We start from the raw sequence: 23,731 nt of genomic DNA, 5'->3' as shown, positions 1-23,731 counted from the left end.
CTGCATGAAGAGGTGTACGAGAATTCTGAAGAAACTGGAGCTCAGCAAGAAGACCGGTTAGCCATATAACTACAGAACACGCAGTGGACATAGCATGATACTCGGCCTCGGTAGAGGACTTGGACACCCAATCTTGTTTCTTTCATTTCCAAGAAATCAATGCATCCCCTAAAAACATACACCAACCCATAGTGGAGAAACGGGTATCGAGACACCTGGCCAAATCAGCATCACTGTAGATAACCGGTCGAAGTGCAAAGCTTGTAGGAAAGAATAATCTACAAGTAGGAGAACGTCGCAGATAGTAGATAATGTGTTAAATTGCTGCAATATGAAGGTGTCAAGGAGAAGACATAAACTGATTGACCTAATGACCGTCATAGGAGATGTCAGGACAAGTAGTCATCAAGTATATGAGACTCTCAACCAAGCGTAGATAGATAGTAGGATCATCAAGAAGAGCCCCTTCATCTTTCCTGTATTTGACATTGACCTCCATAGGAGTAGCGATCGAAGAAGTGTCCTCCAAACCAACTAGATTAATAATATCTTGAATATACTTATGTTGGTTTAAGAAAATACCGTTGGGTCGATGATGTACTTCCAGCCCTATGTAGTACGTGAGCTGGCCAAGATCCTTCATATGAAAAGTTGCATGCAACACCTGTTGAAGCTTAGTAATCTGGCCAGAGTCAGTGCCTGTAATGATGATGTTCTCCACATAAACCAAGAAAATGACCATGCCTACAATAGACTTGTGATAGAAGAGAGAGGAATCATACTGACTCAGTGTAAACTTGTGGAGAATAAGTGTACCATGAAACTTCTCAAACCAAGCTCGAGGAGCTTGCTTAAGCCCATATAAAGGACGGCGTCGCTTGCAGACATCATTAGGAGAGGAAGTAGTCATACCAGAGGGAGGCTTCATGTAGATATCCTCTGGTATATCACCATGGAGAAAGGCATTCTTCACATCCATCTGATGCAATGGTTAGGACTGTGAGGCTGCAATGGCTAATATAGTACGAACCGTGGTCATCTTGGAAATTGGAGAAAATGTATCCTCATAATCAATCCCATATTCCTGCTTGTTCCCAGGGCTACGATGCGGGCTTTGTACATATCCAAAGATCCATCTGAACGTAGCTTGACAGAGGAAACCTATTTACTCCCAAGAGGCCGAATAGCAAGGGGGAAAGTGACAATGTCCCAATTATGATTCTCCTTTAGAGCTTGTAGTTATGTTGGCATTGCCTTTTGCTAACATTCATGTGACATTGCCTGTTTGTAGCAAGAGGGAATGGAAATAAATGATAAATTAGCCGCAAGAGATACATGGGAGGAGAAACCATACCTATCAAGGGTGAGTGTGTTTGGATTTGATGGTGTTGGAGGAACATGAATTGTAGTAACCAGGATGAAATAACTAGAAATACTAGTGAAGGCATGATAAACAATATTCTTCTTCTTTTCAGGGCAAGTAGGACAAGCTACAATGAGATGACCCGACTTCTTGCAGTAGTTACATGACTTCTTGGGGCATTCCTGAGCAAAGTGACCATAATCCTCGCAGTGAAAGCACTGGACATAACTCATGTCCCAACCCATATTTTATCCTTGTGCTGCATAGGCCACAGTAGCAGAGGTACCAGCCTGGACCCGATGTTCCATGCCAGCTTGAGTAGCAACGCGCTGCTCCTCTCTAAGAAGTTCACTCAAATAGGCATCCGGAGACGACACATGATGTTAGGTTCTTGCACCATGGATCGAGTCACCTGGCAATCTCCTCTGGCTTTCAGACTGGCTGATGAAGAAGGGCAGGCTTTGGGGATTTTAGAATGCCCAATGGTGTAGGAACGTGAGCTTCCACCCTTAGGCCTCTTTGGAGAGAGTACCCAATCTCGTCTATACTAATTGACAAGTGCTTGTCTCTCTTCATTCACCTGACACCCTAAATAGATTAGAGAAAACGTCAAAGGTTCCATAATTATAATTAAACCATTATTGAACTTCAAATTACAATTAAACCCCTAAGATACTGAAATACAAGTTTACTCCATCTATCCTCTTCTCCGGTTCACCACTCTTGATGCTATGGAGTTCATAACATCACCCTCCTCCTGAAGAAAAAACTTGTCCTCAAGCTCGAAAGTGGGGTATAGAGCCTGGAAGGACTCGAGTGTCTCCCAAGAGGCTTCCACCAATTCTGCATCAGTCCATTGAACGAGCACCTCCCATGAGTTGTTAACACGCCTCTCTTGAAAGATATGTGCTGGAGTGGGCATAGACTGTTGTGGACTCAATAGCACACCGAGTCACACAACGAAGAAGACAACAACTCACTCAATAGGATTTAATTCTTATATTTCTTTGAGTAGGATTTATTTCTAATATTGTTTTAAGTAGGATTTATTTCTTATATTGTTTTAAGTAGGAGTTATTTCTAATTACTTTTTATGTAAGGGCATTATGGGGAATTATTGTAACCCTAACCCTAAAACTCCCTATTTAAGGGATAGGTATGAAGGAAATAGGGAAGCTTTGAGATTTTAGAATAACCTAGTCTAAATAGGTTGGGATCACCTCTTGATCCCGAGTTTAGGGTTTACTCCAAAAATCCAACCTATCATTCACCCTACATTGCCATCCATCTTCACCCAAATTCATCCACCATCATCCCTATTAAGAAAAGGAGCTTCCTGCCCCTTTTCGGAGCCCAAAGAGGAGGTCTATCCTCCTTCTTGGCAGCAGCAACAAGAGAGGCCCAATTCCTCCCTTACCAAGCAGCAAAGTGAGGATTTTTATCCTCAAATCTTGAGCAATTCCTGGTGCAACGTGGGAGCTGATCATAGCATCAAAGAAGAGGTATTAATCTATCCCAAACTCTTGTTTCAAGTTATTTAAGAAAGAAGGATTGCATTCTTAGCTAGAGCAGCAACAAAGAGGGCCAAACCCTCTTTGCCGTGACCAAGAAAAAGAGCACCTTGCTCTAGCAAGGTCAGCATTGTTGTGGGGTCTTCTACCCAGCACAACAACTTGGTAGGACCCTCAAAAGAGGATCTTTCCTCCTGGCCAAGCATTGGTTAAGGAGAAATACTCATACACAAACCCTTGACGTGAAGTGAGTAAATTCTGAGTGCTGGATTCACAAAACCCACGCCGTGTTACTCGATCCATGACTCGGGACCGTAACAACTTGGTATCAGAGCAGGGTAACATGGGGGATAATATCAGCAATGAAGAAATCCAAATCAGGATACAAAAGATAGAAGATAGCCTTGAAACAGCACAACCAGTGTTGGGAAAGGTTTGTGGTTTGGAAGAAGAGATGAGCCGAATCATTAGCATGCTACAGGAGTTGAGGACAGAGAGACATCAGAGTCCAGAGGTGAGAGAGGTTGCTCAACCATATCATAGAAGAGGGGAGCAGTGGCCTGGGCGCACTACTGTCCAAGCACCTCAGCATGGAGGCACAATCCCAAGGTACACCAAGTTAGAGTTTCCCTCTTTCAATGGTTCTGTGGATCCTGTAATTTGGTTGCATAGATGTGAAATTTTTTTTTTGAACCAAGGGACTACTGAATGGGATAAGGTGCAACTAGCCTCTTTCCATATGACAGATGAAGCCATGTTATGGGTGACTCAAGTAGAGAAAGAGAGACCGGGAATGACTTGGGGAGAATTTAAAAATCTATGCACAGTTAGATTTGGGCCTCCCGCCAACAGCAACCCCTTGGGAGAGTTAGTCCTATTGAGACAAACGGGTTCGGTGGAACACTATCAAAAACTCTTCCAGGAAAAGTTGGCTCGTGCTGGAGAGAGGGTATTGGTTGACCAGCAGGTCTCCTTATTCACAGCAGGTCTCAATGAGTATTTACGGCTAGAGGTAGAACTCCTTATGCCCACGGATCTAGCTCATGCCATGAATATGGCCCAAGCAATGGAACAACGACAACAGTTGCAGCAACGTAAGCCGGGTTGGTCGAGTGAGAGGAACACTTCCTCCACGTGGCAAGGGCACCGCTATAATTCATCTCAGGGAACATCTACAGCAGCACCATCCAGACACACTTCGAATACGACTCGGGTAGCCGATCCCCGCCCTGGTAATTCCCTACCGAGCTTTATAAAAAAATTGACGAGTGCGGAGATGGCAGAAAGGCGGTCCAAAAATCTCTGTTATAACTGCGATGAGCAGTATCGGGTCAGACACCAATGTAAACGATTATTTTGGCTCGAGATGGAGGATTCAGAGGATCCAGAGGAACCAGAGGATATTATCGAGGAGGAACCACCAGAGATATCCTTGCATGCTATTACTGGGCAAAAATCACCTACTACAATGCAAGTCCGAGCTCATGTCATTGATCGAGAACTGGTGGGACTAGTCGACTCGGGGAGTACACACAATTTTCTGAGTTTGACAGCCGCACAACATCTCCAGCTCCAGATACACACTCATCCGACAGCCACCGTCTCAGTGGCCAATGGCGAGAAGGTCCCTAGCTATGGGATTAGTAAGGCGGTAACTTTTTCCATTGGATTTACTTCATTTAATGCGGAATTTTTTGTTATTCCCCTAGCGGGATTTGATATGGTTTTAGGCATTAAATGGTTACAAACATTGGGGCCCATTCTGTGGGACTTTTCGGCTTTAACCATGAGCTTTGATTTGGCCGGAAGTCGGGTGCTCTTACAGGGCTGTCAGGTGGATAGGGCCCACCGCATACACACTTTGCAGACACAGGATCAGCCTGACAGTACTAGTGATGGTCTGGTTGAGGAGTTCTATGACCTCTTCCAGGAGCCTTCGGGGTTGCCTCCCATGAGGCACTGTGACCACAGGATCTGTCTGAAACCAGGTTCTGAGGTAGTGGTCGTGCGACCATACCGTTACCCACACCTTCAGAAGGACGAGATAGAGCGTCAGTGCCATGAGATGTTGAAACAAGGTCTTATTCGTCCCAGCCGCTCCCCGTTCTCTTCACCCGTCTTACTTGTGAAGAAACATGATGGGACATGGAGGTTCTGCGTGGATTATCGGGAGTTGAACGTGCAGACAGTAAAAGACAAGTTCCCGATTCCGGTAGTGGATGAGCTTCAGGATGAGTTATATGGGTCGTGGTTATTCACTAAACTCGACCTCCGTTCGGGATACCATCAGGTCCGGATGCACCCCTCTGATATCGAGAAGACGGCGTTCCGCACGCACCATGGCCACTTTGAGTTCGTTGTCATGCCGTTCGGGTTATCCAATGCACCCTCCACTTTTCAAGCTTTGATGAACGAGGTATTTAGCCCCTATCTTCGAAAATTTGTTCTTGTATTTTTCGATGATATTTTGATATATAGCAAGTCGGTTGAGGAGCACTACGCACACTTGAGGATTGTTTTCGACTTGTTAAGAGCACATCAGCTCTATTTGAAACACTCCAAGTGTTCTTTTGCGGCTTCACACGTGGGATATCTGGGACACATTATCTCACGTGAGGGGGTTACGGTGGATCCCGAGAAGATCCGAGCTATTCACGAGTGGCCGCAACCACAGTCGTGTTCTACATTATGGGGTTTTCTGGGTCTTGCGGGCTACTACCGTAAATTTATTCAGAACTATGGGCCAGTGGCAGCACCATTGACGAGTTTACTCAAGAAAAATTCCTTTATTTGGAATGAGGGGGCCACCACGTCATTTGTGGCATTCAAAGCTGCCCTCGCATCCGCGCCAGTATTACAACTTCACAACTTTGACGAATTGTTTGTGGTAGAGTGGGACGCTTCGGGCGTGGGCATGGGGGCCGTTTTACAACAGCTGGGCCATCCTATTGCTTATTTTAGCAGACAGTTGGTAGTCCACCATCACAAACTGGCAGCCTATGAGCGCGAATTGATTGGGTTGGCCAAAGCGGTCCAACATTGGAGGCCTTATCTCTGGGGCCGGGCTTTTCTCATACGCACGGATCACTACAGCCTTAAATTCTTACTAGAACAGCGTTTGATGATGTCGCCACAACAACACTGGATCAGTAAGTTGTTGGGGTTTGACTTCTCGGTGGAGTATCGTGCGGGGAGATTAAATAAGGCAGCAGATGCCTTGTCACGGTATTTTGAAGATCAGCAGTCGGTCTATTCTATCAGCCAGCCGAGATTTCTCATTATGGACTTGGTGCGAGAAGCACATGCTACTAACCCTGCACTGCAGGAACTGCGTCAGCAGATCTCAGAAGGGACAATGAATGTGAAGTGGTCCATCCAGGATTCACTTATTTATTATAAGCATCGGATTTTCCTTCCACCTGAGTCCGAGTTGATTCCAGGTATTCTCTCGGCCTACCACGATAGTACACACGAGGGGATCCAGAAGACCTTGCACAGAATTCGAGCTAATTTTTACTGGCAAGCCATGAAAGCCTCTATTGCGACTTATGTTGGCGACTGTCAGGTATGCCAACGCAACAAAGCTGAGCACTTGAGTCCAGCCGGTCTTCTCCAGCCTCTGGCCCTTCCAACGCAGATTTGGGCCGATATTTCAATGGATTTTGTGGAAGGCCTACCCCTGTCAGCCGGCAAATCCGCACTTTTCGTAGTGGTTGATCGATTCTCCAAGTACGGGCATTTTATACTGATGGCTCATCCGTATACAGCAACACGGGTTGCTCAGACTTTCCTGGAGCAGATAGTCCGCTTACATGGCATTCCAGAATCCATTGTGAGTGACAGAGATGCAGTTTTCACGAGCACCTTTTGGCGGGAACTATTTCGCTTGAGTGGGACGAAATTGAAGTTCTCCTCCGCCTATCATCCACAGACAGACGGGCAGACTGAGGTGGTGAACCGCACCATCGAGATGTATCTACGGTGCTTGGTGGGGGATCGTCCGCGGCAATGGGTTCAATGGCTTCCGTGGGCCGAATATTGTTACAACACTTCGTTCCACTCTGCATTGCAATCCACTCCTTTTCGGGTTATATATGGCTGGGATCCACCTCGCCTCCTCTTGTACAACCCAGGGTCCACCCGCGTGGACACGATTGATCAGGCACTCATAGACAGGGATCTGCTGCTACAGAATATCACAGAACGGCTACGACGTGCCCAAGCTCGGATGAAGGATGTATACGACAGAGGCCACCGTGAGGTATCTTTTGAGGTTGGAAAGTATGTGTGACTACGGCTTCAGCCCTACCGTCAGCAGTCTCTAGCGGGACCTCCACGTCATAAGCTCTCACCCCGATTTTTTGGGTCGTTTCCCATTCTTCGACGCGTGGGACCAGTCGCCTATCAACTCAAATTACCGGACACCACCAAAATTCACGATGTGTTTCATGTCTCTCTTTTGAAGCCGCATTCCGGAGCACAACCTACATCCACTCCATTCCTACCACCAGTTGATCATGGTGAGGTTATTCTTAACCCAGCTGCGGTGTTACATGCACAGCTGACCAATGATCATTGGGAGATTCTCGTTCAGTGGACGGACACTGACCCCGACGCTGCAACATGGGAACGTGTGGACATCTTCAAACAAGTCTACCCAGCTTTTGTGCTTGAGGACAAGCTCTTTCTCCATGGGGAGGCAGATGTTGTGGACTCAATAGCACACCGAGTCACACAACGAAGAAGACAACAACTCACTCAATAGGATTTAATTCTTATATTTCTTTGAGTAGGATTTATTTCTAATATTGTTTTAAGTAGGAGTTATTTCTAATTACTTTTTATGTAAGGGCATTATGGGGAATTATTGTAACCCTAACCCTAAAACTCCCTATTTAAGGGATAGGTATGAATGAAATAGGGAAGCTTTGAGATTTTAGAATAACCTAGTCTAAATAGGTTGGGATCACCTCTTGATCCCGAGTTTAGGGTTTACTCCAAAAATCCAACCTATCATTCACCCTCCATTGCCATCCATCTTCACCCAAATTCATCCACCATCATCCCTATTAAGAAAAGGAGCTTCCTGCCCCTTTTCGGAGCCCAAAGAGGAGGTCTATCCTCCTTCTTGGCAGCAGCAACAAGAGAGGCCCAATTCCTCCCTTACCAAGCAGCAAAGTGAGGATTTTTATCCTCAAATCTTGAGCAATTCCTGGTGCAACGTGGGAGCTGATCATAGCATCAAAGAAGAGGTATTAATCTATCCCAAACTCTTGTTTCAAGTTATTTAAGAAAGAAGGATTGCATTCTTAGCTAGAGCAGCAACAAAGAGGGCCAAACCCTCTTTGTCGTGACCAAGAAAAAGAGCACCTTGCTCTAGCAAGGTCAGCATTGTTGTGGGGTCTTCTACCTAGCACAACAACTCGGTAGGACCCTCAAAAGAGGATCTTTCCTCCTGGCCAAGCATTGGTTAAGGAGAAATACTCATCCACAAACCCTTGACGTGAAGTGAGTAAATTCTGAGTGCTGCATTCACAAATCCCACGCCGTGTTACTCGATCCATTACTCGGGACCGTAACATAGACCGGCCATTTTTGAGCGGAGGCAGGGGGTATGTCACAGGGGAGAGTCTCCCTTGAACAGCTTGAGGAGAGAGACGTGGAAGACGTCATGTACTTGGCGTCTGGTGGAAGCTTCAAGCGATAAGCCACAGTGCCAATACGGTGAAGAACCTGGAATGGCCTATAAAATTTTGGAGAGAGCTTATGGCATTTCATGGCTGCAAGAGAGAGTTGGCAGTATGGTTGAAGTTTGAGCCAAACAAATTCTCTAGGTGCAAAGGAAAGGGGACGATGCCCTTTGTCATAAGTGTGCTTCATAGTGGCTTGTGAACGCTATAATTGAAGGCGAACCTGAGCAAGCATTTCATCTCTATCGGCTAAAGCTTGGTCCAATGCTGCTACCTGAGAAGACCCCGGTTCATAAGATAGTAGACGTGGGGGGTCTCTTCCATAAATGACTTAAAAGGGGGTAGTACCCAGTGCGGTGTGGTAGGACGTATTATAACAATACTCTGCCCATGCTAACCAACGAACTCACTGCCGGGGAGTGTCCCCCACAAAACACCTCAAATACATCTCCAATGTGCGGTTTACCACCTCTGTCTGGCCGTCTGTCTAAGGGTGGTATGATGAAGAGAGGGCTAACTTGGAGCCATGGAGCTTAAATAGTTCCCCCAAGAATTTACTGGCGAATATAGCATCACGGTTGCTAGTGATGGTGTCCGGAAGGCCATGGAGCCGAACAATATGATCCATGAAGAGCTGAGCGACTTGTGTGGCTGTATAAGGATGGCTAAGGGCCATAAATTGTGCATATTTCGAGAACCAATCTACCATAACAAGAATAACAGATTTCCCTGCAGAAGGAGGAAGCCCATCGATAAAATCCATTGAGAGATCTGCCCATACCTGTGAAGGAAGTTGAACGGGCTGGAGCAAGCCGGCAGGATGTAAAGATTCAGATTTATTCCATTGACAGACCTGGCATGCGGCAACATAATCAGCAATGACCCGCTTCATACCCCTCCAGTAAAACTCCCGGCTAAGGCGGAAGTATGTCTTCTGCTGGCCCTCATGTGCACTGTCATGAAAGGAGGCAATAATGTTGGGAAGGAGTGCCAAAGAAGGATGAAAATATATGCATCCTTTATAGAGAATGAGACCTTCCTGTAGTGTCCAGTTAGTGTCCTTGGAATGGTTCTCGATTTGAGCTTGTAAGGCAAGGAGATCTGGATGATGGCGAGTATCCTGATGGATGGTGTCCAATAATAGGGACCTGGGGTGGCTCAGTGCGTGTAGGTGTGAATCCCCCAGTTCTCTACGTGACAAGGCGTCTGCCCCATGATTGAGATAACCCGGTTTGTATTCCACCTGAAAATTGAATCCCATTAATTTGCTGAGCCAATATTGTTGTGGGGAGGTAGTAAGGCGCTGTTCCAATAAGTATTTGAGGCTATAGTGGTATGTCCGGATCATAAAAGGTCTGCCCCTCAGATACGGCTTCCAATGCTGCTTTGGCCAAGCTGATGAATTCCCTTTCGTAAGTGGCTAACTTGTGATGGTGGGGAGTGAGGTGGTGGCTGAAATAAGCGATGGGGTGTCCCTGTTGCTGCAAGATGACACCTATGCCTCCCCCGGATGCATCACATTCTATTATGAAATCTTCTGCAAAGTTGGGCAATTGAAGAAGTAGAGCTGACGCTAATGCTTGTTTCAATTGGTGAAATGATGAGTCCGCCAACTGAGACCACTGAAAGGCATGCTTCTTCAATAAATTGTGCAACGGTGCTGCCAGCTAACCATATTCTTTTATAAATTTTTTATAATACCCTGCGAGACCAAGGAACCCTTTCAAAGCTATGACGGAGTGAGGTGTGGGCCATTCCATGATAGCTTGTATCTTGCTGAAATCTAGTTTCACCCCAGAGGCAGATATCACATGCCCCAAATAAGCTACTTCGGAAGTGGCAAAGTCACCCTTGGCTCTATTGAGAAATAAATGGTGTCCTCGGAGAAGTGTGAAAACCTGTCTCAATTGGTGCAAATGTGCTTCCCAAGTTTTGCTATAAACCAGTATATCATAAAAAAAAACAAAGACATGCTTCGGTAATAAAGGGCAAAATACCTCGTTCATAAGCGATTGAAAGGTGGACGGGGCGTTGGATAGCCCTAATGGCATCACCAGGAACTCGTAGTGACCATGGTGGGTACGGAAGGCAGTTTTTTCGACATCCTCCGAGTAAACCCGAATCTGATGGTACCCAGATTTCAAGTCCAGCTTGGTAAATAATTGAGATCCGTGTAGCTCGTCCAATAATTCATCTACCACCGGAATTGGAAATTTATCTTTGATGGTGCGAGCATTGAGTTCACGGTAATCCACACAAAAGCGCCGAGATTTATCTGAATTTTTCACCAGCAATACTGGGGACAAGGAGGGAGAATGGCTAGGCTGAATAATACCCTGTTGGAGCACTTGCTGACATTGCCTTTCTATCTCATCTTTTTGCCCATGTGGATAGTGGTAGGGACACACTACCACTGGTTCTGTGCCCATCTTCAAACGAATTCTGTGATCACAAGCTCATATAGGAGGAAGGGTTGCAGGTTCCAGAAATAAATCGACATATTTGGCCCACAATGAAGCTAAGTTATCCTGCTCTGAAGGACCCACGGAAAATGTTTGGATGGTGCATGGGCGCTGGGCATTAGTGCCCTGGAGGGTGAGCTGATGGCTGTCCTGTGTAAAAACTCATGGTCTGGGATTGGAAATCCCATAAGATCGGACCCAATCGCTGCAGCCATTTAATGCCCAATACCAGGTCAAAACCAGCCAGTGGTATGACCAAATAATCCGCCACAAAGGAGTGACCCTCAATAGTAAAGGGCACTGCTGAACAAAAGCCGACAGTGGTGACCTTGTCACCATTAGCCACTGAGACTGATATTCCTGACTTCGACTGGAGTGATAAACCCAACTGTTGTGCTGCCTGACTGCTAATAAATTTATGGGTGTTGCCTGAGTCCACCAGTGCTCGCAGAATAAGATGATTGATGGTGGGGTGGACCTGCATGGTATTTGTGTTGTGCAGGCCTGTCATTGCGTGGAGGGAGATTACTGGTTCCTCCTCCTCAGTGTGGTCGACATCCTCCGAAAATTCATCCTCTACTCCATTTCCACCCAAAAGAGTCTTTTGCATTGATGGCTCCTTATGTATTTTTCATCACAACTGAAACATAGTCCCTGGGCCCTTTTCTGATCAACTTCTGCTTTAGTAAGATGTTTGATAAATCCAGGTGGTGGTGCAGAGGGGGTGAGGCCGTGGGGGAGTGGAAAAAGGGGCATTGGGCTGTGGCCGAGGTTGCCATGGGGGACATTTGTTTAATGAATCTCGGAAGAGGCGCTGTTTGGTGTCCAATGCTCTTGCCAAATTCATGGCGTGGGCTAGGGAAGTGGGGGCTTCCAATTCCACCTCTAGGCGAAGTGGTTCCACAAGGCCAGCAGTGAACAAACTTACATAAAGTTCAGGGTGCACCAAATGACTTGCACGGGCAAGCTTTTTATGGAACAAGTTCTGATATTGTTCTATAGTTCCAAGCTGCTTTAAATTAACCAAATCACAAACTGGGTTGCTGCGAAGTGGAAGACCAAACCTTAGCATGCAATTCTCCTTGAAAAATTCCCAATCATAGACCACAAACTCGTTTTTGAATTGATGAAACCACAGAAGCGTTTCATCGAGCATGTGGAAGATAGTTAATTGAACCTTGCCCTCGGGTAGAGTTCCTTGATTGGAAAAGAAATGATCACACCTGTGTAACCAAATTAAAGGGTCGGAAGACCCATCATACGTTGGAAAATCAAGCTTTGTGTACCTGGGCACGGTCGGAGGTGCTGGATTGATGCCCCCATGAGGTGGAGGTGTTTGGTGCAGGGGAGGAGGTGGTGGCGGGGGCTGAGGGTGGGGATGTTCTGCCGTTCATGATGAAGAAGCTATCTGGGCGAAAAGCTGAGTAAAGCCCTCCTCCACTCGGGACATCAAAATCTGGAATTTTCCGTCAAGGCCATTGATTTGAGATTGTAGATCAGCATGGTTCTCTTCCACAAAATGCCGAATCTCTGCAGGGGAAGAGGAATCACCTATGGTGGTCTTGTTTGATACCACGATGTTAGGTTCTCGCGCCATGGATTGAGTCACCCAGCAATCTCCTCTGGCTTCCAGATTGGCTGACGAAGAAGGGAAGGCTTTGGGACTTTTGAAGGAGCTCCACCCTTAGGCCTGTTTGAAGAGAGTACCCGATCTCATCTATTCTAATTAACAAATTGTTGTCTCTCTTCATTCACCTGACGCCCTAAATAGATTAGGAAAAATGTCAAAGGTTCCATAATTACAATTAGACCCTTATTGAACTTCAAATTACAATTAAACCCCTAAGATAATGAAATACAAGCTTACTCCATCTATCCTCTTCTCCGGTTTGCCACTCTCGATGGTATGGAGTCCATAACACATGATGAAGATTCATCAGATATGAACAGGCAATCTCAAACTCGGGATAGAGCTTCATCAAGAATTGATATCTCTTGTTGGTTTCATGTACAACTTGGACAACCAAGAGAGTAGCAATGGGGACGTTCTCATAAACTATATTAGTATAGTCAGCCCAAATATTTTGAAAACCCGAAAAGTATTCTTCAATGGAACAACTTCCTTGTGTGAGCTTAGCCATCTCATATTCTACTTGAAACCACCGAGTTGTGCTGTTTTGATGATAAACGTTGTATTCCATATATCCGCTGCAGTTTTATAGGACCTCAGATTAAGAACTAGCTGAGGCTCAATAGACCCAAGTATCCAAGTCACGACCCTAGCATCCATGGTGGTCTATTTTGACAACGCTTTAGCCTCGTGAGGTGCTCAATCAAACTTATCAATATGACCCCATAATTTTTTTCCTGTGAAAAATAACTGGAACTGAAATGCTAGGTATTGTAGTTCTTACCCGTGAACCGAATAGGAGAAAAATCTAACTTGTCCATTGACATGCACCAAGAACCTTCAGCCCAGAAACCCTGAGCTCAGACAAAAACTTTCGAACAGAGACCCTTCAGCCCACACTTCTGAGCTCGAACAGAAACACTAGCAGCCACACCAAGAACCTTCAGCCTAGAAACCCTGAGCTCGAATAAAAACTTTCGAACAAAGACCCTTCAGCCCACCCCTCTAAGCTCAAACAGAAACCGTGAGCTCAAACAGAGCTTTGACTCATCGGACAAAAAGAGTTTGAGCTCCAAGCTCATGTTCAACACAGAGAAGTTGAACCACCACTCCCAAAAATTATTTCAAGAGCAGCTCCGAGCTCTGATAGCATGAAAAATAATTCTAGAAGAGTGATGCCTGAAGTGAACACCCAACATCCACCAATGGAGCCTGATGGAACAACCAAGACTAGAGCTCCCAGCTCTGAGTTTTCGTGGACAAAACCACCACAAAATGAGGCTGACGGCACAACCTAGACCAAGAGCTCCAAGCTCTGAGTTTAGTGGACAAAACCACCACCACCTGAGGCTGATGGAACAGCCAGGGAGAAGTGCTTCAAGCTCTGGTTTCACCGTGAGGAAGAAGACACCAAGGAGGCTGGAAAAATGGGAGTGATCCCCTCTTCTTCTTTTCTATTTGAACTTAAGGTTAGGTTAATTACATTACAGCCCATGGGCTAAATACAGTGCAACCCAGCCCAACTATGTTATGATCCTGAGTATTGGCTAGGGGCTTAACAAACTAATCCTTTTCTTATTAGCCTATGTACATGACATAAATTATACAACAAATATTATATAAAGCCTATCTTATATACATTCCAACATATGGTAACAACCTTCTCCGCAACGTCCAACCACCCTCTCTTCTCCCTTGACGCATTCTCTTTTTCCCTTAATCCAAACTCTTTTCTCTCACGTTCTTCTCCTTTCTCCCTCTTCTCTGTCTTCTCTCCTTCTTCTTCCACATTAACCTAGAGTCCTTCTCATGGGGTCCTAACTTCTACATCAACCAAGTTGGAGATTGCTGTGCGGGATGAGATGGATTCACTCTTATTCAATCAGACATGGCAGTTGACAAAATTACCAAAAGAGAAGAACGTCTTGGAGAACAAAATGGTGTATCGAATAAAAGACGAACATGATGGCAACAAGTGGTACAAGGCAAGACTGGTTATAAAGGGCTTCCAACAAAAAGAAGGCATTGACTACACTAAGATTTTTCTCCTATAGTGAAATTGACTACACTAAGATTTTTCTCCTATAGTGAAATTGACTACTATTAGAACATTGTTTGGACTAGTGGCACACCTAGAGTAGTTGGATGTAAAGACAATTTTTCTTCATGGTAATTTGGAGGAATAAATTTATATAATTCAGCCACAGGGTTTCAAAGCACAAGGAAAGGATAAAATGGTGTACAAACTTCAAAAGAGTTTGTATGATCTTAAATAGGCTCTAAGACAGTGGTATAACAAGTTTAACATCTTCATGAGTAGTATTCGTTTCTTGAGGTGCCATACGAATCATTTTTGTTATGTGAAGAAGCTTGGTGATTCATACATCATTCTATTGCTATATGTTTATGACTTGTTGATAACAGGTGCTTGCAAACAAGAAATAGACAGGTTAAAAAGGGAGTTGTCCAAGAATTTTGCAATGAAGGATTTGGGTGCTGCAAAATAAATCATTGGGATGAGGATTACTTGTGATATTGGTGTTTTGAAACTTTCACAAGAAGAATATGTGAAGAAGGAGTTGAGCAAATTCAACATGAATGATGCAAAACAAGTGAGTACTCTTTTGGCTAGTCATTTTAGGCTATCTAAGGAGCAGTCACCTTCTACACAATAGGAGTGAGTCACCATGGCCAAGGTGCCTTATGCTTCCACTATAGGCAGTCTCATGTATGTCATGGTGTGCACTAGACCAGACAAAGCTCATGTAGTGGGAGTTGTGTGTAGATATATGAGTAATCTAGGTAACAAGCATTGGGAAGCAATGAAGTGGATTCTAAGGTATTTAAAAGGCACTACAGACTCAGCCTTAAGTTTTAGACAGCCAGACTTGGGATTACAGGGTTATGTAAATGCTGACATGGTTGGAGACATTGATGGTAAGAAGAGTACCACTAGATATGTATACACCTTGGGAGGTACAGCAGTTAGTTGGTTCTCTATGTTGCAGAAGATAGTTGCTCTTTCCACTACTGATGCAGAATATGTCATCGTGACCAATGTCAGCAAAGATATGGTATGGTTGCAATCTTTCTTGGAAGAATTGGGCCTCAAGCATGGAAAGAATGTGTTGTACTGTGATAGTCAGAGTGCTACTCATTTAGCAAAGAACCCTATTTTTCATGCCAAAACAAAGCACATACAAGTACGTTACCAGTTCATTAGATCGAATCTTGAGGATGGAGTATTAGCACTTGAGAAAATTCAAGGGAGGTAGAATCCAACTGATATGTTGACAAAGACTGTTATGATTGAGAAACTGAAGTTGTGTGCAACTTCAATTGAACTTCTTTGTGAGGATTGAGAAGTTGTTGCTATTGTAGAGAAGATATTGATGATGGATTATTCTCCAAGTGGAAGATTTTTGAGTTGTGAAGCCTATTCAACACCTTACTTTGATCTGGTACGCGGATTACTAAAAAATACTTGAGAAGATATTGTAGCGGCAGAAGATAAGACGTAGTCTCACCTTGAGGCCAACTTGTATATATCTTGCGATTTTTTTTCTTGCTTGGCTTTCCTTTTTTTGTGATTATTATTATTTCTCTTGTTAGTTTTGAATTAGGGCGTCTAATTCCTAACAAACATCCATAGTAGTATCTGTTGGTTGACACCCCATCATCCCTGTGTCTTCAAGTAGATCAAGAACAAACTTTCTCTAAGATAGGATGATCCCATGCTTTGGCTGGAAGACCTCAATACATAAGAAATATTTCAGAAGTCCAAGATCTTTCATTTTGAATTCTTTGCATAGCTTCTCTTTGAGTTCTTTTATATTGTCTGCATCACTTCCAATTAAGAAAATATCATCCACATAAACAACTAGGAATACATTGCCTTTTAAGGTATCCGTGAAAAAGACAAAATATAGAAGTATAGCTTTCTCAACTGTCTTACCAGGCTTCTCAATGATATTTGGCAGCCACTCGATGTTTCTAAGTAATAGCTTCTATTGGTCAACAATTTGAAAGCCTTTGTTAGCTAAGTAATAGCTTTGTCTTAGTTGTAGTTTCTTCATTATATATATCTTTGGAATCTTCCTCTTTGACCACCGGTTGAATCCAAACCATAACATCGCTTAGTTAAATATGTCAAACCAAGCCTGAGGAGACTATTTTAGCCCATATATAGATTTTCCCACAAAACCTGGTGGTTGATTTATATATATTTCTTCCATAATACGACAATTCAAAAATGCATTCTTCACATCCAATTGATATATGAGCCAAGAGGAATTAGTAACAAGTGATAATAAGATTATTACCAAGTTTAACTTGACCACTAGGGAGAAAGCTTCCCCATAATCTATTCCATAGTACTGAGTATACCCCTTTGCAACTAGACAAACCTTGAGACGAGCTACAGAACCATTTGGATTGTGCTTAATAGTAAAAATCCATTTACAACCCACGAGTTTCTTGTTGGGAGGAAGTGGAACTAAGCCCCAAGTCTGATTCTTATATAATGCATTCATTTATTCTTCCATTGTCGTCTTCCATCCTAGATGCCTCAGAGCCTCATGATACAATTGTGGGATAGAAATGGAAGAAATAGATTCAAGAAATTGATAGCAATAAGAAGACAAACAATAATGAGAAACAAAATTGGATATAGGATGTGAAGTAGAGGGCATAATACAAGTCCTATGTTCCTTCTTAAGAGCTATGGGCCTGGTATCAAACTGTGGACCAAATACAATAGGGAAAAATGGACTTACCTCAGAGGGATCCATATACTCTACAGATGTGGTATCAGATAGAGAGATCCCATCAAGTGGCACAATAGGCTTTAGAGCTGCTTGAGCGAATACCAGAGGAGCATTCTTTGAAGAATAAAAGAATGTGTCCTAAAAAAATGTGGTATCCCTGGAGATAATTAACTTTCGAAGAGAAAGATGATAGAAAACATATCATTTTTAGGTACGAGAGTAACCCAAAAAGACATACTTAAGAGCCTTGGGGTCCAACTTACTTTTTTTGGGGGATGTGACATTAAAAAAACATGTGTAACCAATGAACTTCAAAGGAACAGAGAAAGGATCCTCATATGGAAATAAAAATCAATATGGGGACTTATGACTAAGTACTGAATATGTTAGCCTATTAATAAGGAAACATTCTTTAAGAATTGCATGAGGCCAGTAAAACTAGGACACATTCATGGAGTAGAGTAGGCCACGAGCTACCTCAAGGAGATGTCAATTTTTTCTTTCGGCTACACCATTTTTTTGAGGGATGTAAGTACAAGATGTCTGATGGATAATGCCATTATCCTTACAAAAGGATTGAAATTCTCCTGATAGTATTCTCTAGCATAATTAGAACGAAGGGATTTTATCCTTTTACCAAATTTAGTGGACGCTATAGAGTGGATTGATTTAAAATAGAAAGGATTTCAGACTTACCTTTGAATAAAAACAACCATGTAACTAGAGTAAAGTCATCAAAAAATGTAACAAAATAGTTAACTTGAGAGATATTTGACGTATTCAAAGGTCCCCATACATCTGAGTGAATCAATACAAATGGAACAACACCTTGAAGTTCAACTTGAGGAAAATATGTATTCCTCTGGTGTTTGCTCAACTGACTTACTGTTGGAAGATAGGCCCAAACCCACACGACCAAGGAAGGCCCACATATCTAAAAGTACTATAAGATGGGCCATATGACCAGGTAAGGCCCACAAGATGAGCTCAAGCACATAAGAAATGGGACCCACCATGATCACCACGAGTTGGCATCCTTATCACATAAGTTGAAAGATTAAGAAAGACTCACAAAGGCATCTATATCTTATGGTCACGTCCTAGATGAGTTCTAATTTGAGTTATGTTTGTCTTTTATCCATATTGAGTTATTTAATTATGCTAGGACTTATCTTTAAGTGTTAGATTTTGGGTGTAATTGGGACAAATGTGGTTTTATTGTAAATGGACTCTACTACCTTCCTCTATTATAAATAGAGGTTCATGTACTCTGATTATAATAAGTTAATGAAGTCAATGAAGCATTTCTCTTTTCCATAAATTCAACATGATATCAGAGTAGGTTCTATGAGTTCATTTGGTCAACCCATAGAGATAATGAGATCCTTTTCTCGAAACCCTAAACCCTAAGTCTAGGTTTAGTTTTTTTTTCAGTCCCTACACCTGTAGTTTGCTTTGCGTTTTTTACCTCTATACTGATATTTTAATATTGTAAATTATATATTTAAGGAAATATATTTGAATATAATTTCAGAGGAAAAACTATTTTTTCCAATCGAAGTTTTCTATAAATAGAAATCGATATTTGAATGAGCATAGGTCAGATTGCAAAAGAGGTTCGAGCAGCAGTAGAAAGCTTCAACTTTCAAGGTATTTTATCCTATCAAGAACGAGACTTTATATGGAGATATATATATATATATATCAAAATAAATATCGGTAAGTTTATTCTCTTACATATTCAACCAATTTTCAATCGGATTTATCTACAAAGATAAATCAATATTTCAAGCAACGAAGGTCAGGTTGAAAAAATGGTTTGAGCAGCAACAGAAAGCTTCAAGTTCCGAGGTATTTTATGCTAGTAAGAACGATAATTTATATAGAGAAATATATATCAAAAGAAATATATATAAGTCTATTTTCTTACCTATTCAACCAATTCTCTATCTAATATTTTTATAAAGAGATATTGATCTTGGAAGAGTCAATGGTCATGCTGGAAAAAAAGGAAAAACAGTGCTTAGTTCGGCTATATGACAGAGACCAAAATCTATCTGATTATTTATCTTCTTATAATTACATTTTATAAAGATAAATTATACTTGGATGAAAGGTGTTTAAATCTACTTTCATAAGGAGAAAATTTCATATCAATCTAAACTATATTTAAAGATATATTCGCATTGGAAGAATCAATGATCATGCCAGTATTCTGTTGTATTGAAAAATCCGAATTTATGCCCATTGTTTTGCGTCATTTTTTGATTTGATATATCAGGAAAATATTTCACTTCTCCCTGATTTGAGGGCTTTTTTATACATCTATTTTATTTTGGCTTATTGCTACATCTATGATATTTGGTTCAAGCTGGGATCACTGCCATTACTTCCTTGCTTGAGGAGAAGTAGAAGAATTACAAGAAAGAGGTATTTTATTCCATATGTTGTTGATAAGTTTATGTGACCAAAAAATTCAAGAAAGGGGGAGCACAAAACATGAAGTTTCTGCAACTAAGAAAAAATATTTATTTTGGATTATGATTATTTCATGGGTCCTTTTACAAGGTTTATTATTTTCGTTCATGTTATATGTGTTGGAAGATGGTCGTGTCACATTAAAGCTGCTTCTATTATGTCTCTTTAGATGAGACATTATTATTGAAGATAAGGTGACCTCAGTACCTTTTCTCATACCATAATTTATTTGACTCTCAAAAATATCACGGTTGGGATACCATGAGAGTCAGTGTCTAGATTGGGACACTATTATAAATAAACCCACTACCCTCCCTGTAATGGCTTTTATTACTCCTACCACTTGAGAGTCGTTGTCCTATGGAGGGACACGGTGGTGGACACTTCAAAGCAATGCTGATAGTCACACTACTTACAGAAGACGAAGTGTGCCTTACATCCAGCATTAGGACTGGTGTATGGAGCAATGTCTTATAGACTAGCAGTGATTTTTACTCTCACTTAAATTATGCTAGCAGGGCCTCATAGAAGAACGCAACAGTGTGAGGGGGAGTGTTGGAAAATGAAGGCATATTGGAAGATGTGCCATTTTATACAAAAAGATTCTATACATAATTTGCAGCAAGTTGGGAGTTCATTTTGTTCTCTCATACGCCCAAGCCCACACGACCAAGGAAAGTCCACATATCTAAGAGTATTATAAGATGGACCACACAACCAAGGAAGGCCCACTAAATGAGCCCAAGCACATAAGAAGGAGGACCCACCATGATTACCATGAGCTGGTATCCTTACCACATAAGTTGGAAGATTAAGAAGGACTCACAAAGGCATCTTTATCTTATGGTCACATCCTAGAAGAGTTCTTGTTTGAATTATGTTTGTCTTTTATCTATATTGAGTTATTTAATTATGTTAGGACTTATCTTTAAGTGTTAGAGTTTGGGTGTAATTGGGACAAAGGTAGTTTTACTATAATTGGATTCTACTATCTTCCTCTATTATAAATAGAGGTTCATGTACTCTAATTATAATAAGTTAATGAAGTCAATGAAGTATCTCTTTTCCATAAATTCAACACATACTTAACAATTTAGACCAGAAAGGATTTTCAAAAAGGCAAACACATGCAGAAGGATGTTGTTGATGGATGTCTAAATTTGTTGTGCCATTATTTTGCCTTTGTCTGAGAAGTGAAAACTATAGTCACTGGAGGCAAGTCCAAGTACTAGGGACCCCCCTGGTCATGGCCTCCACAAATCACCTACTTCATTGTTAGATCCTGGAAAACATAAGAAGAAGGTGAGAACATGTTAGAGCAATTAAACCTTTTTGTTAACTGACTAACAACAACAAATTTAATGGAAATTTGGAACAAATAAAACATCAGTAAGTGGAAATATGGGTGTAGTAGAGGAGGATCCCTTGCCAAGAACTTTGTTTTGAGATCCATCTGCTATGGTAACAAACTTGTCTAGTAAGCATGGAGACAAGGAATGTAACATACTCTTATTTCCTATAAGATGTTTAGAGTCCCCTGAGTCAATGATCCAAGATGAATAGGAGGAAGTGGCAGAGATCAAACCTAATGCATTGGTGGCAACAACAATATTAGAAGATGTAGGAATAGATACCATCAAGGTCTTCATTCTCTGTAATAACTCATAATAATCATTTGACACAATCTTCTTGCCTCTCTGTGAGTTGGGTTTTTCTTCATTTTTCTCATTGCTATTAACCTAGGCCTAATTGACAGTAACCGAATTTGGCTTTCCATGAAGCTTCCAACAAGTGTCCACTAGATGATTCAATCCACCACAGTGAGGGAATACCTGGTTATCAATCCTCAAAGGACCAAAACCAGTTCTTCCACCTCTTCCTTTTCTTACTCTATAATTTCTTCCATGTCCTCTGTGGTAGAATATGTACCCCCAATACCTGAGTGCATAATAGATGATACCTTAGTCTGAGATGTTGAAGAGGTGTCTGGTATCCTAAGTAGTGTGACACTTATGTCATCAAAGGATGGAAGTGCGGAGAAGTTGAGAAGTTGAGAAGTTGAGATTTGGCCACTTCTGGGTATGGCTTGATATTGGCAAAAAAACATAGCAGCTATTAAGGCCTCCAGCTGCTTTTCTTGAACTCAGATGTCAGTGTAGTAGGGTTGACCAATCTTGCACTCTTGAATCAGCTCTATAAACCGTGCCAAGTACTCATGTAGATTTTCCCCTTGTTTTGTATTAAAAATGTTTTGAAAAACATCATATAACTTTTGTATGTTCTCTATACTAGAGTACAACTTGGCATAGGTGGCCCAAATCTGTTTTACAGTCTTAAGGTGGATAACATTGTTGGCTACATGCACCTTCATGCTATTAATTAACCAATTGATGACCAAAGTGTCATTCTTGAGCTATTTAAAATAAGAACTAATTTCTTCATCAACCGGTGGAGTTGGTTTGGTTAGATGTCGTAAGAGGTCTCAACTGATGAGAAACCTCCCAGATTGTGACCAGCTCTGATAATTAAATAACCCTCTAAAGGGTATGGTGGTAATTTTAAATAGATCACTTTTACTTCCCATGTAATTTCCAGCCATCACTTAATGGTCAAGCAATTCACTTATATGCAATATGTCAAACCAACTCAATTTTCAAACCAACTGAGGAAACCAAGAGAGAATAGACCAACCCAAGCCTAACAACCATTTATCATCACTCATATATCAACCCAATATGAATATAAATGAACAAAATAATTCAAATTCTGGCTTATAACCTTTCTCAAATCCGAGTTTATCTTGAAGACATATCAAATCTCAAATATCTTAAAATGGAACCTTCAACAAAGGAAGTATCAAACATGGTTATATGATAACAGGAATGCAATTCAGATGAAGCAAATATTCTGGCTTGTGATGCTTTAAAGCAAGTAAATAATCATCAATGTATTAAACATACAGCTAGAAACACTTTTAAAGAAAGATCTTGGACAGCTCGAGTATCATCTAAAGAAGGAAACCTGCCTTCTTGTTTACTTGCTCCACGTAGCAAATAAAGATCACAATCTTTACTTTCTTCCTTCCTTAAATTTAATAGGTAAGAAATTCCAGAGAATATTCTAATAGAAGAAGCCTTAAAATAAGTAAAATCCAACATTTTCTTTCTTTAAAAATATTCCTCTCAGCAAGCTCTTGAATAAGGAAACTTTCCTTCAATAAACATGTGCCAACTTTATGATTTAATCACAGCTTAATCTTACCTTTTTTCCCTCAAAGTTTTTTAGGTAGTATTTCCAAGAGAGTAACACAGCTAATGGAATGAAAAAAATCAGTCTAAGAAAAAAGAACTCTTTCAAAAATAAAAAAATCTTCTCGATAACCAAGGAAACTACCTTCACCAAGCTCTTTTTGGAGAGCAAGCCATACAAACCTCAAATTAAGTAGTTTTCAAAGAATTCAATCATGCTTTGATCATGATAATTCATATAAGAAACAAAAAACTGAAAAAATCTCCATCCAACATGTATTTTCCAAGGAGAGAAATCGAACTCTTATGCTTAATCCGAGTACTCAAAAAATTGTCTATCAATCTTGCATGATCAAAGCCAAATTGAGGAGTAGAGTTTCATGCTAGAGCATAAATCATATAAACACTCAATATCCTATCCAATTTGGATGAGAATCTCATGTATCAATCAATCTTTCAAGACTCAAGAATGATAAAATATATATTATCAATGAGAGGAGATTGAAAAACTTAATCTTTGTGCAAGACCAAGTTCTTGCTCCACCAAAAAAAGATCCTTGTGAAGCTTGATAAACCACATTAA

This window comes from Aristolochia californica, unplaced genomic scaffold (assembly GCF_029961685.1).
Source record: "Aristolochia californica isolate CCGP_79_NKW_82.1479 unplaced genomic scaffold, dmAriCali1.0.hap1 SCAF_1, whole genome shotgun sequence".
In the NCBI taxonomy this organism is placed as follows: Eukaryota; Viridiplantae; Streptophyta; class Magnoliopsida; order Piperales; family Aristolochiaceae; genus Aristolochia; species Aristolochia californica.
Note: the sequence above shows the minus strand (reverse complement) of the source record.